The sequence below is a fragment of the Paralichthys olivaceus genome, chromosome 17 (genome assembly GCF_024713975.1).
Source record: "Paralichthys olivaceus isolate ysfri-2021 chromosome 17, ASM2471397v2, whole genome shotgun sequence".
Lineage (NCBI taxonomy): Eukaryota > Metazoa > Chordata > Actinopteri > Pleuronectiformes > Paralichthyidae > Paralichthys > Paralichthys olivaceus.
Genome location: NC_091109.1, coordinates 19861215 through 19887939, shown reverse-complemented (window position 1 = coordinate 19887939; position 26725 = coordinate 19861215). Strand labels below are relative to the sequence as shown.

The following is a 26725-nucleotide window of genomic DNA, read 5'->3' as shown; positions in this document are numbered from 1 at the left end:
TCGTCGTCCTCCTGAACGTCTCCGCTAATAAAACAGACAGGATTCACTGCCACGTTCTCACAGATTCACAGACTCACCTCCTCTAAGTGATCAAATTTCTTTTGGGCAATTTTTTCGATTAAGAACTTTGTCTTGATGGAGCTTAATCAGAAATTACCGACTCGGGTCAAAACTTGCCACCTCTAGTCATCCGAGATGTCCGGGCATTTGACTCATGTATTACCCTCGGCGTGTCGACTTAAGGCACCTCATAACAAGGGTTTTGGTTAAGACGGAGATTCATTAAAGTCCCTTCTGCTGCTTCCGGGGGAATCAACAGTGATAGAGTCAAAGGGCTTTGCCGTAATCCAATCTGCCGGGATATGAGTAATACAATCGCTGGATCTTTATGAGTAATAAAGTGAGAAATATTTAGGCTGTTGAAAGACTTGAAGGAGCAATAATTGAACAGGGAAATGATTCAAAATGACAAAGACCCTCTGTCCTGGAGTAGACAAAAAAAAAAAAACAGCCCTCAAGTAAAACCCCCGTGTGGCTGAATGTCACAAAGGGACATTGGTTTAATTACATTTATTTATCGACAACAGCTCGTTTCCGTGTCGTAACATTTGAATAAAGTCTAACGGATCCTCGTGCCCGAGACCGGCTCTTAATCATAACTGATGTAACCTTGACATTCACGTCTGTCGGTCTGTCACAGACGTTTGTCGGAGACACAGACACACACTAATAATGACTCCACTTTATGTCAGGGTAATTAAAGTGTCCTCAAACCGCAGAGCGATGGCCCCAGAGCCGGGGAAGTGTGTTATCAGCAGTTTGAGGGCGGTATCTGATTTATAACGTTTTGTCAAGATTTCACTTGGAGACACGACGTGACGCTTCTTCTTGGCTTTCAGTCGGTCTGAGCTGTGATCAGTGCTCATTAGAGATTTTTCACTCGTGGTAATGGTGTTGAGTTTCACTGTGTCATAGTTATTATTGTAAAGGTTAAGTGGGTTTCGTAGATAGGTCGGGAGGTTTACTGCTTAATTAAGGTACAGTTTAAAGGGCTTTGAAGTGGAGGATTATTTTGGGGGGGGGGGTTCGTAATTATTATTTTGTATTTGTGGCTCTACAATAAATTATTTTAAAAAAGGATTAGGATTTTTGAACTGTCTGGATTCGTTTATTTGTCATTTAAACACCTAATCCAACACATATAAACAGAGCTCTGGGAGAATGTGAGTTATGATCATAGAAGCGCTTCACATTGCATCACAAGTACAAGCTCCAGTACCAGCGGCCGATGTTTCAAAAAACATCTTTGGTTCATCTGTCTTGAAATAAAGACTTTTCCCTCAAAGTTAAAATCCATCATTGTTAAATGTTGACAAATACAGGTTCCCCACTCTGCCCTGAAAACAAGGTTTGCTGTCATACATCAGTAGTTTGAAAGTCTCTTTGAACAATAAATAGCCGGCGTTAGTTGAATTTCTTCCCCAACAGAAGAGTGCACACGCTGCCGAGCACCTCAGGTATTTTTTGTTTCCACCACCGACTTCCTGGAGCAATGTAGAACTTTAACATTTCTCTTTAAATCCCAAAGGCTGCAGTTTTAAATCAGATCTGTTTGGTTATTTTAAGGAACGACACGGAGGGAAAGTACGTGTGAAAGACTCAGGACGATGGACAGAGACACACAGGAGACGTGTCTTGTGAAAATAAAACAACATAAATTAAAGTGTGTGTTCATGTTTCAAAAAAAAAAAAAATCACCTTGAAGAAGAATTCAGACCTCTTCACTTATTTATACACTCTCCCACATGTGGAGACCGAAAGAGGAGAAGTGCATCTGCTATCGGCTTTTAAATTTATCTGAATTCAAAATGTTGTCTGGATCTTTAGCCCCTGCAAAAAATATCAAAGTTTGTTTTTCGTGTGGATAAACTTTAGAAGTAAGAAACTAGTCGGACTGTAAGCGGCGTATGAGATTGCTATCAATTCATAATGAAAACGTAAAAGCATATTGATACGATACGATGAAGTGTAGCATGGATGTTTCTTATTTTGAAGGTGCTTCTGAGCAGCAGGGACAGGGAGACTGGTCGGGATCGAGAGCAGCTGAATCCTGAGACGTGCCTGAAGAAAAAGCTGCACCGCGAGAAAAATTCGCGGCCGTTCACCTTTTACTACAGCGGTGACCCGCAGCATACAGCCAACACAACGCTGGAGTGGCTTGGGTCAAGTCTTTGATTGCCCCCTGAGTTGCCAAGACAAAGCCCAGACTTACACCTCACAGAATTTCTGTGGAGGAACCTGAAGATGGCAGTTCACAGAAGCTTTACATGTAATCTGATGCAGCTCCACAGGGTCTGACAGGCTGAACCGCAGAAATCCAGGTGTGCAAGAGACTCACCCAGAGGAGTCACAGCTGTAATCTCACCAGAAGAGGCTGCAGCTAAATACTGGATTCACGATTTTGTGAATAAGAGGTTTCCCCTTTTGATTTTGGGTCTTTATGATTAGCACAGGAACTGCACATGTATCATATAAATCCTGGATGACATGTCGATTATTATTTCTGATCTCTTGATTAAAGCATGCTGGTGCTCTGACACTAGATCATAACATTAATTAACGCACTTCCATGTTTATAGACATAAGGAAAATGGCTGCCCCAGATGAGCCAGACTCCCGCAGACGTGATCACACTTCACGATGGGATTAGAAAAACGCAAACAGCGAGACGCCAAACAGACTTGAACGCCACGCTCCGTGTAGTGGGACAGATGGACGAGGGGCTCCTGTACATTAAAGCAACATCTACGCCTTCTTTTCCACATCAACGTGCTCGCCATCGCATATGTTCGCCAGCACACAACCTGTTCAAATGCGCCCTTAACGTGGAAGCCAATGATGTGTGGGCTCCGCTTTAACCAAGGCACAAGAGACTGGGTCATAAATGAGAAGATGATTGTTGTGTAATCCCACGCTTGATTACACGTCGGCTCTAAATGCAGAGGAGCAGGAATTTATTCATGTGACCTGACGAACGCAGGTTTGTTTGAATACAGTTTTCATCAATTACATCCAACGATTTCTGTCTGGTTTCACATATTATCTATTGTGTTGAGGGATCGAGACCATTATAATTAGCACAGAAGAAGATAATGTTGTATTTCTTCAACTTTTAATCAAGAAAATGTCATTTAAACAAAGGATTTCTGGTTTGTCTTTGCCGAACACTAGAACAAATGATCAAAAAATACTAAAACTACACAGCTTTGATTTCACCTCCGCTGGTCTTCTGCACAGTTTTAATCTGCTTCACGAGAAACAAACTTTCCCAGAATATCAATTTAAACAGCGACATGACTCGGAGGCAGAACGAGCTTGAGAATTTAACAACCCAACACAATAATATTTATTAATCTGGGGGAAGGTTTGCTGAGTTTGCATTCTTTTCTTTTCCAGCAATGCAATCACACATCCACTGCACTTTTAAGCTCTTAAGTAAAAAAACATCTACACCTCAGTCTGCAGGGCTTGTGGCTACTGGAAGAGCATGCATGCCTTGCACAAGAGCACATGCTTCACTGCAAGGATTTAAGCCAGGGACCTCTTGTCTCAAATCCGTCTCAAAGCAGACAACTGGGATTCTCTGGCAGTGGAAGAAGTGAGACCACAACTCGACTGGTGGTGTCTACAACACACACACACACACACACACACACACACACACTTCAAGCCCAGTGGCAGCAGACTCCATCACTCCCGTGGCTCTGGCTGCAGCACACTGAGCCCAGAAAGCTGAAGCTGAGCTGCTGCAGTCAGCGTCCTGGCAGCGTCACAGGAGCTGCCCGTCATTAGGACAAACAGCTGAGCCTGCACTAAAACGACGGCTTCATTCCCGCAAAAAGAAGCGGGACGAGAGACGTGGCACGTTTTGCTCCTCTGTGTGCTGCTCGTGACACTCAATTACTTTTTTTAAACACGTTAATGCTGAATTGTATTGGTGCAGTAATGTGCTACTTGCATGCTTCATAAGGGATTTATGATGCATCGTATGGGCTACTTAAAAATATGTTTATAAATAGCTTCAGTGGGGATGCAACTGGAATGAGTTTAATGTCTAACAGGGAAAGTGTTGCACGTGTGACGAGGCTACGACACGACGTGCTTTTGTTCGACATAATCTTCTCGTTGGCGCTTTTACTTCCTCGGGCCAAAGCAAAGTCTTTCTACTTTCATGTTGCTGATAGAAACACTGGATCCATACACGCACAGCGTCTTGATAGTTTTCTGCATTTTCTGCAACATTACGATGATATATCTTAAACCGTGCACACACACACACACACATTTACATGTATATATATATACATATATTTATAGTTTTCTCATTTGCATTTCAGTCAAGTCAGTGTTTGAAGCTGGCATCCGTGCAGCCAGGCCTCCGTCCCTCTGCTCTTGGAGATAGGATTGCCGTTTGTCTCGATGAATTTGCAGCTGCATTTCACTGGTATAAGCTTCAGCTGACGGATTTAATGGACGCTACCTTCATAGTTAAAGGGTTTAAAAAGTGCTCTAAGTGAGATTTTAAGGTCCCTGAGAACAAAAATGACCGTGATGTATCTGCGGACTCTGATAGGGTTGTTGATCATTACCGGTGAGTCAGCTGCGACCGAGCCAGGCACGGAGATTTCTCACTTTCAAAACTCTCTCCCCGCACAGTTGGAACAACATCGGCCACTCTCATATTTTCAGCAGCTCGGTGATGGATGATGCTGTGACTGCATCTCAAGAAATGTTGCTCCTGAGCCAAAAACAGCAAAGGAAGTTTATCAGAGTATTTAGCATGTGATATATTTCCTCTCCTGTTATCCGCTCTAATTAACGTGACTCAATATTTATGTCAGGTGCTGTAAGAGCTCGACAAAACACAGACGGCTTCATTCCCCCGTCAAGACGCGCGACCGGTGACAAGTTCCATGAATCACGATTTCCCTTATTAACAGTTCCACGACAAATTCCCTCATTATGGCTTAATTAGTAAGTAATTCCAAGTGGCAACAACAAGCTAGTTGATATTTATCAGAAACAAAAGGGCCAAAGAAGTCATCAAGGAAAATGTCACGGGGCGCCGTAACCTTTTAGAGAGGCTAACCTTTGAAGGCTCCCAGGCAAGATGGAGAGTTGTTTGGTCGAGGCGGAGTCGTGCCGAGCCGTAACGAGGGCCACAGTGGTGTTTGTGACAGAAATTAACTTCAGGTTAATGATTGGGCAGCGTCATCTCACAGCTCCTGAGCGCGAGAGGGCTGCAGAAAGCACCACACGCACAAGCCCCCACAGATCCACAGGCTTTAATGCTTGCATGCACACGCCAAACAGCCAGAGTCTCAGCGAGGCGTTGGGTAAATGCACAGTATCAATCTTGTGGTGTTGTCAACCCTGGAGGCTCTGCGGGATTATTATTTGGTCAGCAGCTTGCCTGTTGTACGAAGCAGGTGCTCGAGACTCAAATCGGGTATTGGAGGAGATTTTTTGAAGCCTTTGAAGCTCAGAGCGCTTCTCTGCTCCGGCTGATTTGCTCAGTGCAATCTGTAATTTAATTAGTCTGTTTTGCTCTCGTACACACACACACACACACACCAACACACAGCCAGACTGAAATTCAACATCGGCCCGACTGTAAACTCCCGAGGCCAATATTGAAACTTCACCACAGGTGCCGGCATAACAATCCACAGGAGGCTTCAGCTTCCGATGGTAAACACTTTATCGGTGATACGTTAACTCATCACCACACACTGTCTGCAGCTTTTGCTCCCATGATGAAGCATCGTGCTCCGGGTTTAAGTCATAAAAGTGAAGCTGCTGGGCCAGAAAACCACATTTTCTGAGCAGGTAATCATGACCATTAATCATGCTGGCACTCTTCTTTTTCCCATTGGCCAAACAGAATAGGTCATGGCTAAAGACTGCACCTCCACACACCGCCGGTGAATATGCAACCCCCCCTCCACCTACTCAAGGCCATTTGGGCTGATTTGTAGCAGCAGTCCTGTGAAATTACCTGAGTTAACATGTTGAAAATAAAACCACATGGAGGAGATGAGGATTTTTCGAATATCTAGTTCAAATTACAACCTATTAAATGAAAAGTTATTTAAAAATGCAGCGTGTGTCAAACACATGATGGATGAGTGGGACTCTTCTCTCCTGTGACTGAGGAATCTCTTTACGTGTTGGAAACTCAAAAACAAGTCAAATTAAACCCAAGTGATTTAACCTCTGGACGGAAAAACTAAAGTTCTTCTCAAGTGGAAAAACAGACACCTTCATTTTTCACAACGTGGCGATTCCTGTTCACGTCAATATCTCGGGCGACTTCACGCGTTTAAGGACTTCGATCGATCCACAAGAACTCTACACAAATTAAATTGCCTTGGAAACAAAGTGACACTCAGCGCTTGTGTTCACGAGCGTAATCTTTCAGGACGAGAGAAAGTGACTCCTGTCTTTTTTTTTTTTTTTTTTTTAGATTCACCTTCAGCGTGGCAGCCTTTCAATCTCCATGTTCACAAATGCAGTTGTTCCATGTCACCTTCAGGGAACTGGCTCGGTTCTAAGGGCAGATTACAGTGAAACCGCTGCTGTTTGTTGTTCGCTGCACTCTTTCACATATTTGAGGCCGGAAAAAAAACAAGGTCTGGAAATGCCCCTGTGGTCCTTTCAGTGTTTAAAAGACTCGACTCACAGCCGACAAGCCCAGATGTCGTCAAAAGCCCCCTGACCTCGAGCCAAACTGCTGCATCGCTACCGCTGGCAATATTGCTGACATAACGCGCTGATACCGGATAATGACTTTTCTCATGTGGAGAAAAGAAATCATGGAGGTAGTTATTAGATTCTGAGCTAATTTAGAATTGGAGGCAATTTAAACTGAGACTTTATCGCACCGCTGCAGCATTTGAGATGTCAGCGGTGAACGTAAAAATCACCTCACGCTGTCGCGGCCTATCATGACAGCTTTAAGGTCTGTCAGGCAGGCTTAAGTACCACATGCTCACCCTCGTCTTCATTTTAGTGCATATAAAAATAAATGCACTATATGCACGTAATATTTAGTTATCTTACCCCGACTGGTTTTTTTTCTGAACACATTTCAAGTGAGGGCCTATTTAAAAAAAAATGTGACGTTGTAGTGAGATGATCAAAAACTTCATCTCAGGCTTCGTCATAAAGAATCTTGCTTTTACAACAATCATTAAATCCACTTTCAAGAGTTTATATGCGTGTCGCTCCCTTATTAGTCGTGAGACGGTCTTTTGTTTCAAAAGCGAAGCTGCGACGGAGATAAGAAACGTTACCTCCTTGCATTAACTTTCATAACAAACCTTTTAAAGTATGTGCTGCAGAGAATACGTTTAATCAAAGCCCCGGTGACCTGGACTATTTAAAGTATCTCATTAAGCCGTTCAACTAAAACTTGTGTTCATAACTGTCACTTCCAGTGGAATCCCCACAGTGGACGGACGTAAGCCCCTTTCGTACTGTAAAGCACGAATCTAGTTTATGGCTGAGCTCAATCTGTCAATGTCTGAGTCAGGTTTTTATTGTGAAATGTTAATGAAACAAACCCAGATCAAAATCTTTGCGTCCTATTATGGTCGACACACTTGAGACAACAACATTTGCTTGCGTCCGTCCCCCCCGGCACTCGTCTGTGTAAATATAGTTATATTACTCCGTCTTTTGGCTTTGATTTCATCCCCCACAGCTCAGTGGAGATCTGTTCGAAAGATTCTCTCAGCAAGTCAACGTTTGGAAACAGGATCGGCTCCTCCGGCCACATTAAGGCATCGCAGGCTATATTAGCTCGAAGCTGTGATTTTCTAGGGATCAGACATTTTGTGATTTGGATTTCCTGTGGAATCTGCAGGAGAATCGTCGTAATGGTGCCAAACTTCTTGAGAAGAAATGAGCAAGAGTGAGACAGAAGAAAGCGAAGGAATAAAGAGAAAGAAAGAAAACAGAGGATTGGTATCTGAGCAACATCTTATCACCTTCAGACCATATGAGGAGATTAGTATGGACCGGCTCAAGTAGGAGGGAGATAGCAGACATTCGTATTTACCCACTAGACTCATTGATCAAAGTAAACACACTCAGAGAGACGCCCCGTGTGGAGGGAATCAATGGGGATCAATGAAATCAGACCAAACCGGCTGCAGCCTGTAAATATCAGAGGTCAGTTAGCCTGGAATAGAAATGTATCACAGCAGAATAATAAGCATCTAATTAAAAGTCACCGTGAAAATATTGAAATGAGAAGCTTTGGATTTAAAAACCTGAACGCAGTGCATTGATGTGCAGGTGGTGATAACCTCTATAATAGAGCCTAACCAGTGTGAAGCACTGAGGCTCGGCTGCTGACGGTGTCTACAAAGTGAAAGCAGCATCTTGAGTTTGCCTGGAACCGTTGTTGCTTTGTTACACTCCCCCTCGCTCTCACTCAGCTTTTGTCTTTTCACTTCCAGCAGACAAATGATGAAGAAATGCCATCAAAGTCTTCTTTTAAAGGGCACTTCCCCCCCCCACACCCACTCTGAGGCTCCGGTGCTACGACGCTCCCCGGGGAGACATCTTTGAGGTTTTTCGCTCACTTTAAGAGCAGATTAAAAAAAAAAAGGTAAAAAACAATGCGGAGCTGTGTACTTCTCTAACTTTTTTTATTTACTTTTTTGAAAATACTTTTAATGCGCTGTTATTTATAGTGGTCGGGGCAAGAAGCTATAAAATGTTATCTAGTCTGGAACATGAATTTTAACGCTGTCAGATTTGTTTCCGCATGTGGTTATTCCTAAAAAAGCAAAAACATACTTTTTAAATGTTTTAAATTAAATTAACCGAAATGAGAGGGTCTGGTCTGAAGAGGATTTCCATGACTGGCGTTACCAGGTTTTTGTAAGTAAAGGTGCAATGAATCCTGGGATATGTTTGGCACGTAAGGATCCACCAGCTACAGCTTTTGTTTATCGGGGGTGGAAGGATACATCTTGGAAATGGGACGGCCTTGTCGTGGCGTTCCTAAATTGAGTTTTTCCTACGAAACATGAAGTGAAACGTCCATGCATCACTCCTTCGGTAAAAGTCAATGATCAGTTTGCCATGAACTCTTAAGATGAATCTCGGCCCGGCTGCTGAGAGTGAAGAGGTATTCTGAAGATCGTTTTATTTATGGATGGTTCGCTGTGTTATCCCAAAGGAGAAGCGCGAGAGATCCATAGAAGTCATTTTGTTTCAAGGAAATAGGGTCGAGAAGACGTCAACCTGAGCCTAGAGAAGAGGTTTCAGTTCCTGTGAACGCAGCTCGACATGTTAGAAGAAAGCGTTTCAAACTGAGGGACATCTATTGTGTACGGACGGGAGAACGAGACTTGAGATCATAGAAGGGACATAGACACACGTGTGACCTTGGCCGCCTACCGGTGACTGTTAATGGAAGCTGTATTTTTTATACAACACAACGTGAAAACACAAGATTCACTCACAATCTTGAAACTTCAAGTACTTACATATCTCATTCTGGTCTCACTTCAACTTTTGAACTTGTGACGTGAGTAACAACAAAGACTCAAAAGAACATTGCACTAACATGCACCTTTGCCCTCGTTGTGCTTATTGTGTTCCTCAGTCAGGTCTCAGCTGCGTAATCACACAAATCTGCTGGAGGCTCTTTTAATCAACAGCCGTATAAGAGATGCAACAATGAAATCCTGTTAACTCAGAAAACCCAGATGCAGACCAGCTAATGGCCCCATTCACACCACAGCAGCGTTCTGCTTGTTGTTAATGAATGACTCTCTCAGCCTGTGTTGCATGATTTCATTCACATTATGACATTTCCCGATCTTCTTGTTGCATAGATACGAGTGAGTGAGGCCAATCTGTCGACATGTTACACAAATGCATGTATGTGCTTTGTTAGATTATAATTGCTCATACCGATATGACAAAATAGAATATTTGTCTTCTATAAAACATCTGAAACCTGTCTCCTGACACGCAGATGGTTGTGATCTCTTTAAATCACACATCGCACATTCGCAGAAGGAAAACTTTCAAAACTAATTTTCGCAAAACTAATTTCTATATTTAATCAAAATCACAACAGTCACCTGATCCTAACCAACACATGTGTGTGTGTTGCTTAAACCAAACTACAAACAGGAAGATTATTCTTATTATGTTGTTCTTATTATGAACCCTGGTCTCTGGATGGAAACACACCGACGGTCTGTTTGTGCACAAAGTGAAAGCACCTGTATAGGAGGTTGTTGTAGTTGGATAATTTTCCACTTCACCAAGCTAGCATCCAAACACTGCATCTGACTACATGTAACTTCAACCACTTGTTGCCATGAAGGGCACAAGTGCATTTGCTATTTGAAAAACAACATGAGTGCTGGACTAGACAGAAAATAGCAAAGAAACCTGGTCGGTGCCACTTTGAGCTAAGGTGCAACACGGCGCCCTGAGCCGCAGAGTAACAGCGACACGCTAATATTACTTTAGCATCTGCAATAGAAACGTAAAACAAACCTTATACATCAGGACGTTCTTTCATTCGTGAAGACCATAATGGATTCACTGAACATTATTTTTCAAAGCTTTCTGGTTGTTTTGTTGGAGTTAAAACAGCGAGATGAACAGTAAATGCTCAGAAAAAGCAGTTTGCTGGTAATCAAAAGGAAAACTGGGAAGTAACCATGACTTTTTTTATGGCTGCATCATTGTCACAGGCTTGTTTTAACTTGAAGTTTTTCTATGACATCCAGGTTATTGGGATTTTGCAAAAATCTTAATTCTTTGGCAAAGATTGAAATGAAGCCTCAGCCAGCTCCGGCATCATCTTTGGCTTTGACCCCAATACAGAAAAAAAACAACAGGAAATGGAAGCAAAGAAGATATCCACCCACACAGAATGATTGACAGGAGATTCTTGGAAGTGCAATTCATTAACACCTCCTAAAACACAGATAAGCAGCTTAGCTGTCGAACTAAATGTGTTGCCAGAGTGAAAAAACCCCTGCATTTTCACCAACTCGCTGAAAAATAGTCAAATGAAATTCATGCTATGGACGAACCGTGTGATAAAATCTGATGGAGCTCAGTTAAATAAACCAAAAAATCCAAATCAAACCAATTACGATGTGAGAGTTATATCTCTCCATTAAACCTCCCTGTTTGAGTTACATCCCTCCTGCCTCACTCGACTGCAGCAGCTCCTCACTCTGAAATCTGCCTCTTTGAAATCCAGCTGCGTTGACAATCCTGCGTCAGACTTCAGCTCCAGCGCACCTCGACACGGTCTCATGTAGCGACACATCAACAGCCCGTCTCGGTGAGATGTTACACATTCTTGTATCCCCCCCCCCTCTTCCTTTTTCTGTTCGCTCCTGCAGCCCCGCTCTGCAGCCGCTGCATTATGAAACAGAAAGTCAACTTGGAGGTATGCCACAGTGTATCAGATCAATTCGCCTCCCTCAGACTGGGGTCGCATATCAATCTCTGGCCACATAGTGATATGTGTGTACGCGGGGCGAGACGGAGAAAGAGTAGCGTGCACAAAAATCTAAATAAAAGCTGGAAACATTAATCCGGCGGAACATCACAAAAATCATGCAATCGTATCTTTGAGGTTTGAAGCTGCAAACGTCAAAGTTTTGCCCAAATATAATTAAAATGCAGATTTTTCTGTTTTGGCCGTTGATTCCTTCGAGCTCCACCAAGAGTCCAGTGACTGAACTTCACTGGTTCGTTTCACGGTAAATGGTTTGTCTTTTCTCGTCTTGATGACCACTCACAGCGCTTCACACGACAGTTTTGCCATTCACCCATTCACACACCCATTCACACAATACGTCTATTAGCAGCACTTGTTATGACACGATAAACATAGAATGTGTGGGGACATTTAACTTTATCGCATGTCAAACACCTTCTGATGCTCGTCCTCGTGTGCCAAAACTGTCCGACTGCGTCAGAAAGCTGCCATAGCAACAGTTTTCAGTCTTACATGAATAAATTAGGCAGAAAGTTAGGAAGCGAATCTGCCACGACTTTCAAAAGATGCATGCGACTGACACACATTTCACACACACACACACACACACACAAACTGTGAATGTCACCAAGGCAAAGCAGTCCTTAGTTTCACTCTGTCCTTACCTGTGCAGCCGGACATTAGAGTTCCAGATGGGTGGTTCCTAGATGACTGATACCTCAGGTTGTTGATGCTGAGCTAGGATGCAGCCGATAGTGAGTACAGCAGCAGCAAAAGCAGTGGGAGGAAAGGAGACCAGAGCGAGTGGAGGAAAAAAGCGAGAAGGAAGGCACAGATTCTGAATAATGGATGTGGAGGGGATGGAGGGGAGGGGGGTGGTGGGGGTGAGAGGAATTCCTCGGCCGCTCTTACTCCCAAGATCGCAGAGCGTGAATCATCTTCTGCATGGATCAAATGGCACAGTCCACTGATGGGCTGGGCCGGCGCTGCGAGCAGAGCAGAGGGTATCTGCGAGACTGGGAGAGGATGTAATGGTGGTGGGGTTGAGGCGGTGGAGAGGAGGGGGGGGGGGTGGGGGGGGTGGAGGTTTCTGCTATATGAGAAGCAGCACAGCGGCACAGCACAGTGGTATTATAGATAGCATAAGGAGCCGTTCTCCAGCTCAGAGAAATTCAGTTTGGCCGACCGCTGTCTCTACCTGTTAAACCGAGCACATACACAAGCATGCGGCGTCAATCTAGATTGGTCTAATCAGTTTACACTCTGTCTGTGGCTAACAGTCTCCCATGTAACCAGCTAATCAATACCAGAGACTCCTTATGGTAACTGGCTTTCAATACCCCAGCGCTCCTCCTTCAGCGATTTACTCTCGTCTCATCCAGGCTCCTTAAATCGGTTTGTTCCAGCGTTTCACTGTTACTCTTGCTAAAGTCCTAGCTGAGCAATTTGTAAAGAGATTTTAAGGAACCTGGAAAATCTGATTTTGTTCCTGATTGACTTGACGTTCCAGTTTGACTGTTTAGTCTTTGGGAGGTTTGTCAGTGTGTTTTCCTGCTGTTTGCAAACATGTTCCAAACTTTTAAAAAAGTGAACGGCTATCTCCAGTTTCTGGTCAGATTGTATCTGTTGTTTTCATCCATCCATTATCTGCACTGCTTATCCTCCAGGGGTCACAGGAGGGCTCGAGCCAATCCCAGCTGCCTTTGGCATGAGGCGGGGGTGCATCCTGGACAGGTCGACAGCGCATCACAAGGCCGACACTCACAGAGATAAACAGCCTTCACACCCACGGTCAATTTAGAGTCTCCAATTAACCTGACACCAATCGTTGGACTGTGGGAGGGAGCCCGAGTATCCAGAGAAAATATACAACACAACAAGGCGCAGACTCCACAGAAAGGCTCGAGCCAAACTGGGATTCAAACCAGTAAAAGGAAAAACTGAAGAATTTGAATCGTGTTCCTGATTCTAATTACCTGAAAGGAATACTCGCAGAGAACAAAGTCGACATTACTTGTAACCAACAGAACTTTCTTGAGAGAAGGTCCCTGAGAGTCTCTACAATCTGGCTTGAGTTCCAGCTAGAAGATAATGTGCATCGGAATATTACAAAATAACTTCTGCCAAATTACCTCCAGAGGCCCTTGATGCACAAGCATCATTAACTCAACCAGTGCGCGGCTTTGATAATGCAAATCAAAGCATGGAATCCATTGTATATTGGTTACAGCCTGGAGCAAGAGAACAGGATTCGTACCAGAACTCCTGTGATCTCATGCTGCCTGAAGACGTCAAACTCGTCCTTTTGTTTACTGTACATACAGAACAAATCATTTTACTTCCACTTCCACAAAGAAATACTGGAAAACTCAATATTTGTACATGAGGACTTCACGCGCTATATTCTGACGGACATCCTGGCACCAAAACCAAAACAATGAGCTGAAAGAGGCTAAAATGATCTGTAGAGCTGAAACAAAGATCACATCTGTTAGAATCTATTGAGGATTTCACATTTTGAGCATTTCACACATTTGGAAGACACTGATGAGCGCAGCTTTTAATTGGCAGACTCACTAGTTCACTACCCAACTTCAAACACTGGCTGCATTAGTAAACAGCTCGCAGAGGAATTCGGCTGTGCCAGTTTCCTGTGAGTGATCTGGTCGTCAGTTAGTTTGGCAGAAACCACACTGGTCCCCCGACATCCTCGAGTAAATCTCCATTAAAACCTCCTCAAACATCATCTCCACTGTTTCTCTTTCAACGTGGTTTGAATGCAGATGTGTTGCAGCCAAATGTATTGGTCAATATATGAATATAGTCAAACAAGAGCGCCATCAACGAGAATCTAAAGAAATGCATTTCCGCCGCTGCCCCAGCCCAGACTGAAGGCTTTGTGATCTGCAACCTGAATCCAGTCCCCTCTTGTATTTCAGTGTTACTCATATTACGCTGCATTATCATAGCTCTTACTGCGTCCGTCGTGCTCAGTGCGAAAGCTTTAATATACAGTGGAATGGAATAAAGTGGTGCGAGCGATCGTTTCCTGCATTGATTGAACGTCTCAGCACACTCCACACTGCATTATGGCAGAGCTCTGTGAGCCAGCTCTCTGTCGTCCATCTCAGAGCAATATTCAGCTCTGAGCGAGAGCGCAATATTTTATCATGTAGGAGACAAGTGATGGCTGGGAAGTGAAGCACAAGGACACGGCGATAAAAGACGAGACAACACATGAAAAAAGAAAATGAGAAATTGTGACATGGTGGATGAGTGGGATTCTGTTTTATATGCTTCCGTGTGAGCAAACAAGTTATGGTGACTAATAATCTGAGTAGATGTGTGTTTGTGTGGCAACCGCCAAATTATATAACTACAGCAAAATAAATAGAATAGTGATTTGATATTGGTGTTTTTCATCTTCCAGTTAAATGGCTCTTTCGCAGGCCGACCCCGGAACATCCCCTTCCATGGATCTTTAAAGTCAGCGGGAGGGAAGCGAGTGTTCCCTGGATTTGCCGGCGGGAACAGAGCTAAAGCCGTAAACTGTAAATTCATATTCATTTCTTAATCTATACTCCCAAGAGAGTCTATCAAAGCATTTCACTGCATGTCAGACTGTGCACATTTTTAAAAAAGACAGAGGCGACTGGGCTGATTGCAGTCTTGCGCTTTAACAGATGGTCGGACACATGCGCCCGACAATAAGTGGAAACCGTCGTCCCACGCTCTATTCCAGCTACAGCCAATGAAGCAAACTGTTCTATCTTTATCTCAATCCATACGATCAACTGTGATGCCTCTTCAGGTGTACATCATTATAGTGAAGGCACGGAGGAGCAATCGTCTCCCTCGGAGCATGCCCCTCGGCGCCGTGATTGAGCTTTACACCTGCGTTAGGTTTCTGCCTTGTTGAACCTTTCCTCAGCTTCTGCCGGGCTCCCCGCCGCAGCTCCTTCCCCCCCTATCAATGTCAATCTGTCAGAGGAGGAGGAGGGAGTCGGCGGCGTCGGCTCCTCTGCTGCTCGGCCCTAGCCATGCGTCTGTAATCATTCTGGCTGTTGCAGTGCCGATTGGTGCTCCTGTGTCGGGCCCCGCTGTAGGTGAGTGATCAGCCGTTCTCTGGGATACACAAGTCTGCCGTTGATCAATTGCCCCATTAATCCAGCAGCAGAATGGATAATGCACGGCTAGCAGGGATACACACTCCAGCACAGCGACACGGGCACGTGTTCTCACTTTGCAGCGCTTGTAAAACATCCCCCCGAGGTTGTTTTAGGTAATAATGTTTTACATGGATGATGTCCTCACAATTTGCATAATGCCATACCTATTTTAGAACTGAATCTTACCTTGCGTCACAAGAAGCAAAGCTCTCACTCTGATGATGCTCTGGATTAGAACGCAGCGTTCAGGATGATGAAACAATCGTTCAATGCATCCAGGAAATGATCAACGTGATGCCAAATTAATTTGCACGGTTTTGGAAATGTTGTGAAAGCAAATCTCGCAATTGTCCTCAATTAAGGCCTAAGACGCATGTGATGCAACTGTGGGCTGCAGATGACTCGTCCGTTTTGTCTACGATGAGCGAGTCATCGCCCGGTTTTCGTCCGTTTGTGGTATTCAGGCTTCTGTGTTTTGCACATGGTTCACACGGTCCAGTGAAATGGCTGTTCGGTCTTTTCATCATGAATTAAAAAACATTAAATCTGACACTGAATCCGTGCAAATCATCAACACTGACATTTGCTTTGCACCAAGTCTGGCTGCAACCGTGAAGTTAATATGTAATTTATGTTTTTTACAGTTCTCCTCATTGTCCTGGAGCAACACAGAAACTGTGTGCCCATGCTATTAGAGCGTACATTTTGTATGTATTGCATCGTGCACCCACAGCATTAAATCTATCATCAAGAAAGATAATCATAGAATCTAAACTCACTTATTTCTATAATCAATATTTTTAAACTTCACAACCTCCCACCTTTTTATTTCCAAATTAAAGTTGCATGTACAGTCACACCACCGAAGAACAACTTACATCACGACTGCTGGTTAAGAAGATAAAGCTGAGCAACGCACACACTTATTAGATGTCAAGTGTGGTTGTGCTCGCTGGTGCTCTCCCTCCCTGCGCTCTATCAGGGTCACTGTCTGCACACAACGACTAAACTCTGACGCACTTCTCGACCGGTCTCTGAGGTTAACGCGCTCGGTAAAGTCTCCCTCTCTCGTCAGCTTGGCTCTACTGCTTCTCTCAGCACAGACAGTGCTCTACGTTTATCCCACACTGCATTAATACGACAAAATGCGACCGAAATTGTGTCCTCTGTGCCCGCGTCTCTACATCCACTCACCGTACCTGCGACGCCGAAATGTCCCTGACACAAATAAATGAATCTAAACAAGGTGGAGGAACGATGAGTGAGGATGGAGCAGGACTCTCCATCATCCTGTCTCCCAATCACCCACCATGATTGAGGCCAATCAGTGGCATCGGGACCTACTTCTCTTTCTACCTCTTCTACTCTCCATTTGTGACCCATTGTAAAAACCATTAGCCCTCGACTCCGAATGCAATCCTCCCCCACAGAATCATCCCGCGCTGCACCCGCACTTAATTGAGGTTTTCTAAATCCTCTTCTCTTTACCTACGGCTCGGTCATGGCGAGATTGTATCATCCATAAACATTACGTCTGTGTGTGAGCTATTGTGTGTGCGTGCATGTGGACGCCTGCAGGGAACAGCCCTGTCGCCCCGAGGAAATATTTTCCCTCACCTTTCAAGATAACTGCGGAATGTAAAAAGGACAACCTGGGCATGCAGAGCCCAACGTCCTGGTTAATTCAATTTCATGACATTTTCATATTAATGCATTTCTATTTTGTGTTTTCCTACTGTCATAACAAAAATTCATATTAAACACCCAAGCATTTGACCTAAAGCTATTCTGGAAAGCCTCAAGGTTCCATGTTCTTAAAACCACATGTGCTTGAAAAAGGTCAGAAAATCATTAACGTCACGGCCGAGAAAGATGTTCTTGTAATTTTACTTGTCCCAGAAGTTGACAAGATGAGTGAATTGGCTCGTCTGCAGCAGAGGATGTGTGGGTGTACCCTCTGCAGGGAATCTTTCCACTTTGCGAGGCTCGACCTCACAGCAAACATGTCAAGAGTAAGACATCACTGACAAAACTTGAAATAACAGTCTGCGGCCGTGGCAGTGGCTCCGTGAGGCTGTAATACTCGCAGTAAAGAAAATGAAATTGAAGGATGGCTTGTGGAGAGTTTGAGGGGAGATAAATATAAAAGTGGTCGTGGCCAGTATGGCAGCAGTTATGTTTACCAATGTCATCACTTGAGTTATCACAGTCTGCTGGATTTTATGGCAAGTCCTAAATTTATTGAAGTCATCAATATTTCACTCTGGACCGAGCAGCGTCGTCTTCACTACAACGTCTTGATGCGTCCATGTCCAGTTAAAACTGATATTTTTTGATGATGATCTATTCCCTTGTTTAAATTTGTGCCTAATGTTCTACTTTTGGGTAAAAGTTATTTATTTTACCTCCAGTCACGAGAGAAGACGAGCTGATGTTCTTCTTCAACACTCCAAAAAAGCTGTTGCACTCTTCAGCCAGTGGCAGAGAAGGAGAAGAAGAAGGAGAAGTGATTTCCGGTTGTGTAGCGTTAGCCTGAGCTAACTAAAATGTCAGCAAATATATATATATATATAATATAGCAGTATGTCACTGAAGTAAAATGATGATGTGTACCATTAGACAGAGTTCAGTTTTTAAGGGGTGGCAGCTGCACAAAGTTTGTAGAACCAATAAATGAAAGAGCACAAGTGACACAAGGACAAACTGCAGCAGCAAACTGATTTCAACGATGCAATAAATTGAAAATGGCTGCTCCGAAACTAGAAAGACGACCAATAATCTTCATATTCCTTGTTGTCTTTTACTAGATGTTTCTATATTCTATTAAATGCACTGGTGACAGGTTTGTTCTTGGCATCGTAATCCAGAAGGAAAGAAATGGTATCGCAACATCTCTATTTATTGTCTTAGTCTTGACGCCGCTAAGAACAGATCCAGGATTTATCGTGTTTTCACAGATCAGAGTGGGGTAACGTGACCCACAGGAACCTCCGGTTTGCACAACCTGAGGCATTTTGGAACTGGTGACACACTTCTGCCCGGGAGATGTAGTGAGCACCGTCCGAACCATTAGTCACCGGGAGACGGGTCGGAGCGCTGTCTCGGCTGTCTGCCTCAGATCGGCCCGCAGAGGCTCATCTGGCTCTAATGATAGCGAGGTGCGAGCCCGTGGACGCTTCCTGCTTCACCTGTGACCCATTGTGTTTCTTCAGCAATGGGCAACTTGTGGCTCGTGAGTCGCACCTGCTCCCTGCAGCTCCGCGAGGAAAGACCAAGATTTTACTGTGCATTAGTCAAAATGTCTGAAATATATATACGTGGGGGGGGGGGGGTACTTGATGGACTTGTTGATCTGTATCGAAGAAGAAAGCTCCGGCATGAGTAAAGTAATTTTCATGATTTCAGCTTTTACTCATCAAAAACAGCCAACGATGGCGAGCACAACAACGCACGGCGTCCCTGTGTGTGACAGCTCAGGCGAACTGATGTAAATTGATGTGATTATACCACCAACCCTGTGGTTAATAGCTGACTGACTCTGTTACCTGAGTTACAGCTGCCATACTGTGGCTATTCAACTCCCACGTTATCAAAAATTCATCACAGGTACCAGAAAGCAGCAGTGATTTATCAATTACCATAAAATACCAGGAGTGTAATGAATGATTTATTTCCGCGCTCACATCAAAACAGGCCCAACAAATAGCTTCATGAAAAAGGGATGAAATGTAAAAACACGGAAATGAAAGATGTGCGTCCGATTTAAAAAGAAATAAATTAAAAATTAAATTGGCATATTATTATTATTATAACATTCTCAGTGTGCGATGTCTGATGAATGTTGTTTGTGTGGTAAAGGTCACGTTGTGTGCATCACGTATTCAGATCTTTTCTAAAGTTCGTCCTCCAGGAAAACTTTGACCAGTGTGCACTTGTGTTGCATAACAAAACATGGCTGCCTACACAACATGTGTGCACACATGCCACCACTAAGCGCTGCTCAGAAGTCATCAGAGGTGCATGGTCTAAATTTAATTTGTATAGATCACATTCACAAGTCACAGTTTGTCTCAACAAAACCTCAAAGGATGATAAAAGATTAATAACCTGCAACATTTGTCGCCATGTTCGTGGTCTCCGGTGTTTTTAAAATCAGTTTTGATAAACCTCCTGGGTGCAGCAGGAGGTTTAGGCGTTAGTGTCAATAAGAGTGATTCAGAAACATTGTCGTCTCCAGCTCGTTTCCTGTCCCTGCCGCTGTGACATTAAACTGTTTCGTTGGTTTATTGTAAAGAAAATACTTCACATCAACACGATTACCACAGAAAAAATAAACTAATGTTGATCTGATATCTCATCAGCTCCCTGTGCAGTAGAGCTTCCTGTTCTAGATAACAAAGCAGACTGTTGTTTTAAACTCCATACAGACGGATCACGTTCGTCGCCCTCTGCTCACGTGAAACACCCAGAACACAAAATGATCATTTCAAGCTCTGGACTCTGAGGAGGGAATATAAAGTGCGAACCTCCCTGACTGCAAACCTGTCTGAAATCACAGTGACGACCCTCTGGCCTCTCCACACGTTCCCATTGGCTTCCTCTCGTTGCATTTTATTGGGGGGGGGCGGCGCTGCCTCGTCACTTCAACTGCAAGCACCTGGGCCCCGCGCTCCTCAGGCTCCATAAAAGCTGCAGGGCACGCTGCTCCTCTCGAGTTCACTCACGTGTTTGCTGGTTTTGTTGCTGTGATGTATGTTTCTGTTTGAGCCGCTCACTTGTTGCATGTTTTCGAGCTGTGTAGCATCAACAATTAAAACTCTGAAAGTCCTGAACTATTAGATCTTCTTTAAAAACTATGGGTGAAGGGGTTTAACCCAACTAATCTAATATGACGACAGTTTGAAATGTCACCATCGTGTTATGTAACGCTGAATTCGTCCACGTCCGGCCCCTCGGCGTGTTCACACGCCGTCACACTCTTCACTCTCACATTCGCACCATTTCAGATCTTCTAACCACAAATATCTTCAGTTTTGGGCTCTGTTCCTTTCTCCTTTCCTTTGAATTGATGCTTGATATGGTAATTTACCAGTTGAGGGCTTTTCGTGACCCCATTAAAGAGCGACTGTGACAGAACCATGGCTAATTCTTTCTCCTGTAAAATTCACACCAGCTTTTATTTCATCCAAAACACTTAAATCTTTTTCCTTCCTTTATCAAGTGCATCGTTTAAGTGACGGTTTCACTTTGTAAACTCCAGACCGAGAGTGCCTGCTTAGTGTTTTTTTTTCTTACTATTGAATATTATTGCATCACCAAAAACTTGCGATTCACATTTTCTTTGTTGCTGTGAAGATAAAAAGACTGAGATATTCGAACGCTGCGCAGTGTTTGACACGAACAGTATTCACACCTCATGAAACTAAATTTGAATCTTCTCATAGACAAAGGTTTATGCACCTTCTTCCTTTTGTTGTGTCCAGTGAACCGGTCAGAGGAATTAGTAATGACTTCAAACACTAACAACAATATCTAGTTTTCACATTATCAGAATCAAAAAGGGGAAAAAGTAATGTTCAGTTTGTCTCCAAGTCACTAATATTCACTCTGATCTTACAATAAGTGTCATCACGACCAGCGGCCACGTCTGTTGCACCGATGTCATGTGAATAATATCGGTGAGTTATCCAATAAGAAGCAGAAAACCTGACGTGTTGACACTCTTCAAAATAAAGCAGTGCTCTTAGTTCATTGCCAGTCCTGCCAGGTAGCTGATTACAGATAATTACATCACCTTGCTCCTCTGGTGTAATTCAGACTCTGATTAGATGTCTGCATCGTGCAGCGGGAGGTCACTGGATCCATAAGGACCCAGAATTAGCATCAGTCAGCCCTGAGTCATTAACTCACCCGTCGAACGCTTCCAACGAATCAACCTTTTCTTTCCCTCTTCACAGAAAGATAGGAGGAAACCATTTTGTGTCGACGATATAAGTTGTTTTTTCCCCAAAACCTCCGGCTGCTCACTCAGATTAAAATTTGGATTTATAGACGAGTGCTGCAATAAAATAAATAAAAAAAGGCCAGTTCTGGGTTATGATAGCATTTTTCTCCAGAACAAGCAAAAAAAAAAAAAAAAGAATAAATACTTTACACTGTAAATACTTGACATTTAGATTTTTTTTTCCCCGTAAAAACAACTTATTATTCCGAATAATCATCTATATTAGTGTGTGTTGAATATTTATTGGCTTTTTGACCATTTTTCATTTTGCTCTGTGTTGGCAGGTTTGCAGGGGACAAAACCACATTAACGCTCACAAAGAAATTCAATTCACATTTAATTATAAATGGAGGAATCTTTTGTTCCCCGTCTGAGTCCTCGCGGGTGAATCTCGCCGCTCGGAGACTCCCTCTGGGCGACGCAGGGTAACGACACCGTGACATCATCAAGGGTCACGCTGCGGCACCAATGAAAGAAAACTGCATACATGACACGCAACGGTGGACGAAATCCATTTCCTCGCCCGCAAAGGTAATTTAACTTTTCCCTTAGCATGTTTGTCTTGTCATGTCTGCGCGTATAATGGTTGTTTTATTCATACCGGCAGGTTCCATTCGCTGCCCACTGTATGATATACATTTCATGAGACAGTGGGAATTACAAATCGTGCAAATTCAAACAAAAGTCATTATTTGTGGCAGCTACACATATTTTATATATTTTTTTATGTTAATGCAGTTTCTCATCGAAGCTTCTCAGCCTCCACGGTGAAATGTGAGCGGGATATTTAAGGTAAAGTCATTTCAAACAGAATTAGATGAGGTGTACGATTATTTTAGCATATAATCAAATTTATCCTCTCTTTAATTTCGAGGATACATTTCTCTTTCGCTCAGCAGATCTATCCTTTTTATGAGACTCTACACTAAACCTGACTGATCAGTAATTGTTTTTCCACACTGAAGCAGGCAGTTATTTAATGCCTCCCTCCTTTTGCTTTTCTTTTTTTTTTCCCCCCCGATGTCATCACTCGTTACACACAAAGGAAATGCACAGGTACAGACATTTCTCAAAAAGCTGGCGCTGCTTAGCTGCAGACGTGCGCGTGTTTTAACGCGCAAGCACATCCGTGAGCGAGAAGGCCCACGTTTGATGAGGAGGACTTTAATTTAAACTGCTGCACTAAGCCCGTTGTTCCACTGAGGCTGCAGGAAAGTGATTGACAGCTGCTGTGGCTGTCTCCCGGTCAAATATTGTGTTTTAGCAGCCAGCTCGCATAATGTGGTGGGTGTCCACTCTCAGTGAGAAGTAACACTCACTGAAATATAAAACTGTTTTCTTTCTTCTTTTCTTTTCAGCTGACAGGATTTAGACTCTGCTCAGCTTCTCCTCGACCATCGTCGGTATTTTAAAGAAACCAAATGTCTAGTGAAAGAATTCAAGTGATTCTTTGTAAAGTGCACAGATTTGTTTTGATTTTCCAGACACATCGGTTTGTGCATGAGTGGGCGTGCGGCTCCGTCACCTCTCAGCACAGACTGCTGTTAAGGAAATGAAATGAATCACAATAATAAAGCCGTAAGATTATATTTAGCGTGCTTGTTCATACTTTTAATTAAGTTCTTATTAGTTGTTTATCGAGGGGAATCAAAGTTGTGATTCGGTTGTCGCCTGCAGCCTGAGAGACATTTGGTTTTAATGTTTATATTTTAAACGCTCTCTGCTAAGAAATAACTCCGAACGTTTGGAGGAATAAAATAAGAATGACATGCCGCTAAAAGAAATATGACACTGGAATTAAACAGAGCAACAATAAAGTTCACAGTTGGATTTAGTATTCCTGCACAGTCGATGCATCTTCCTCTCGGTAACTTGACCTTTCACGCAGAAAGAATCCTGCGACAAATCAAAACTGCACTGATCCAAAGTATCTCTGATATTTCAGTTACACACAAACTTCACCTGAATGAACTCAAAGCACTTAAATGTCGTGAGTTGTGTACTTCATCATGTTTTATCTTTATCAAAGGGTTTTTTTGTGCAGGTGAAATATTCAACTTTTCATTCTGCATCGTTTTTCTGTGTCTGTGTGTTATTTGCTGCTGGAGCAATAATTTGGCCCAAGAACAGTTTGGTTTATTGTTTCATTTTATTTTATTTGATGAATCATTCTTTGAGAAATCAAGGAGCAAAACTTTAACGGAGTGAAATACTTAGTTTACTTGTTGACCTGTCAAGTACTTGTTATGTAATCTTGGCAAACAGAGGAGGCGAAGACAAAACCTCCTTTATGAACTTGAAATAGTTTTTTGCATCAAGAGTTCAATGTATTTAACTTTTATATGCACACAGCTTATCATCACTTCCTGTCCGCAGGGCTCAAACACTGACCTGAGAACAATGAAGCTGCAAAAGTCACGTCAGGACAAAAGTTGCTGTTTTATAAAACTTATCACTTTCGTGGATTTACATATTCAGACGATATCGAGTTTAAACCTGACGCTTGACCCTCAAACTAATCCCTGCTTTCCCGCCGGATATCACATGAACGTGCAGAGAGCGGGCGAAGCGGAGGAAACTTGCATCCTCCGTATGACTTACATTGTGATTTCAGTTGCTTTTCATCTTTATTCCACAGAGCGGCTTTATGACAGACCTGTTGTGAGATGAGCATTAAAGTGTCAAGAGACGAACGAGCTTTCATTCTGGAGCGGGCTGACAATTTTTAGAGCCGCAGTGCAAAATCTGTTTCCACCCTTTTTAAAGCCCTTTGCCTTTCTTTCACTCACAGCGGGACCGTGACTCCAAGTTTCAAAGAAGAAAATTAGACTCTGTGACTTGCTTATGACGGAGCACTGAGGAAAAAGATGGAGCTGAATTGGTGTATAATTGTTCACAGCTGCTCGCTGTGCCCACCTGACAAAAGATAATTCAGTATCGTGTATTAGATATTTTCTAAATCCTCTGAGATCCAGGCTCAGTTCTTTTTGATTTCATTGAACAGGCTCTTGTTTAACATTGGATCAGGAGAAACTAGAAATAGGTTCCTGCTCCCGTCCACACACGTATATCGTCCGAGGCCAATTCTGAAATACAACACACACGTAATGAGTTCGAATAAAAAGACGCAGCATCAAGATCAACAGCAAAACAGCAAATTTGATGATTTAACACGTTTTCTAGGAACAGGATAAATATTTGAATCATTTAACATAATGAATATTGATGCCTGTGTCGACGCATGTGATTATTTTGTGAGCTGAAGAATATCTGAATTCACATGCACAGTATCCAGCACATGTCAGTGGGTGTGATAAATAAAATAAAGGTTTTATTGTTGAAATTCTCCTCATGTCCCGACAGCATCGATACATAGAAATAGAAAAGTAGTAATAGTCTCACCAACCCTAGAGTTTATTCCGTGCATGTCTATATATATATATATATATATTCCACAACCAAACCTCAAAACTATAAAGTGCAGCCATTTTCTCAAAGATTTACTGTTTTAAATGTGTTTGCATCTTCATCGTGGCAACTTGACCTTAAGGCTGAAACAATCTGAATGTATCAGAAGTGTCCTGCTCCCTCATCGTTTTCTTTTTAAAGCCGCTCACGGGTTTTACGGGCCGCAGGACCCGAATACACCGACAACTCAATTTCTGCTTTTTGGTCAGAGGTTGTGAAACGTGCAACAAAGATGGAAGTTTATCTTCATTGTCCTTAAACGAACTGTTTCCCTCCGATTTGATGAGCTAAACACAGACTGTGGCGAGAAAGACGAGTCCAATTGGGTCAAATCCAATCCCAGAGCACTTGAAACAGACTTGTCAAGAGGCGTTTTAAAGAGGAAACAAAAGCTGCGGACGCTTTAAAAGACCAAATAACAATAATGGATAATAAAACAAAGGAGGCAAACGGCATAAATGCATCACTAATGACTCGGAAACGGGGCCAGAGACTCTGTGGTGAGAGCGTTGAGAATAAAAATCAGAAAGCTCCCGCTCAATAGGATCCGTGTTGTTCGTATAATTTGCCCCCGAAAACAGAAAATCGTCAGGTTGAGTTGACCTCCTCTTCACTGGCGCTGAACACAGGCTTCCCACGATCAAACCGTCCGAGGCCTAATGCGTCCCAACATTTAATAAACTCTACAAACCGTGTGAATTAGCTGTCACATCAATGCGAGCGCTGCACTTAGCCTGCACAGCTTCCGCCGCCTGATGTTTCAATAGAGTTGAAGAGAGGTTTTATCCTGCAGCATCATCACTAATGCATTTCTGCCAGCACACACACAAAAAACAGACATTCAGGTGATAAATCATCCTGCACTGGTTTTCAATTTTCTCTTTATTGTAGAATCAAGAGAGGATAATTAATTTAGCAGCGTGCAAAGATGGCTTCCCTGTGCTGTACATATAAATCACTCTTCTTCTTCTTCTGTGGTGAGATCAGCATATTTTGAAATGGATTTCATATCGCAATAAATCAAAAAGAGTTTCGCGTCTTCGTCAAAGCTGAACTTGGCAAATTTTATAGGTGAAATAAGAGAAAACCGGTAAAAAATATAAAGTGGTTCTGGTCACTATTCACTGTTTTCTAACGAGGTTCATTTGGTCTAAAAGCTTCTGAATCTTTCTAAATGAGACTATCAAATGTTTTCATCGGGTATAGACACTTTATCTGTTCCATCTCACTTTAGACCTTCTCCCTCTCGTCCTCTCTTCCCGATCGCAGGAGGGAACATGGTGCAGTTTGCTGATATCAAATCACACGACTTCTGGGGATGGAGGGCTAATGCTTTAAAAAAACAAGTTCCCAACTTAAGTTCCCTCACGAAGAGAAGCCTCCTCACGTGATGCGTTGAATGAAATGAAAGTTTTCCTTGTAATTCACTGACGAAAGAATTATATGATGATGATTATTGAACTTTAAATTGGGCTGAATACCCCTGAGATGTGGAACGTGCAGAACATTTACTATAAATTCAGATGTTTA

At 43.0% G+C, this 26725-nt stretch overlaps 1 protein-coding gene and 1 long non-coding RNA gene across 3 annotated transcripts in view; one reads left to right on the top strand and one right to left on the bottom strand.

The window, feature by feature from the left end:
• The window catches only part of LOC109642232 (cadherin-18), a 124902-nt gene extending 112530 nt beyond the window's left edge, over positions 1-12372 (bottom strand). The window contains exon 1 of the mRNA XM_069512923.1: positions 12220-12372. The gene's annotated coding sequence lies outside the window, so the exon portion shown is untranslated. The remainder of the gene's footprint in view (positions 1-12219) is intronic.
• Positions 12373-20442: 8070 nt separating this feature from the next.
• Positions 20443-25040, top strand: LOC109640516 (uncharacterized). 2 transcript variants are annotated; one of them, XR_011239014.1, is made up of 4 exons: positions 20443-20473; positions 22012-22258; positions 22466-22519; positions 24519-25040. It is a non-coding gene; the product is annotated as an uncharacterized lncRNA (long non-coding RNA). The 2 variants fall into 2 exon arrangements; XR_011239013.1 differs by lacking the exon at positions 24519-25040 and adding an exon at positions 23086-23303.
• Positions 25041-26725: the final 1685 nt, after the last annotated feature.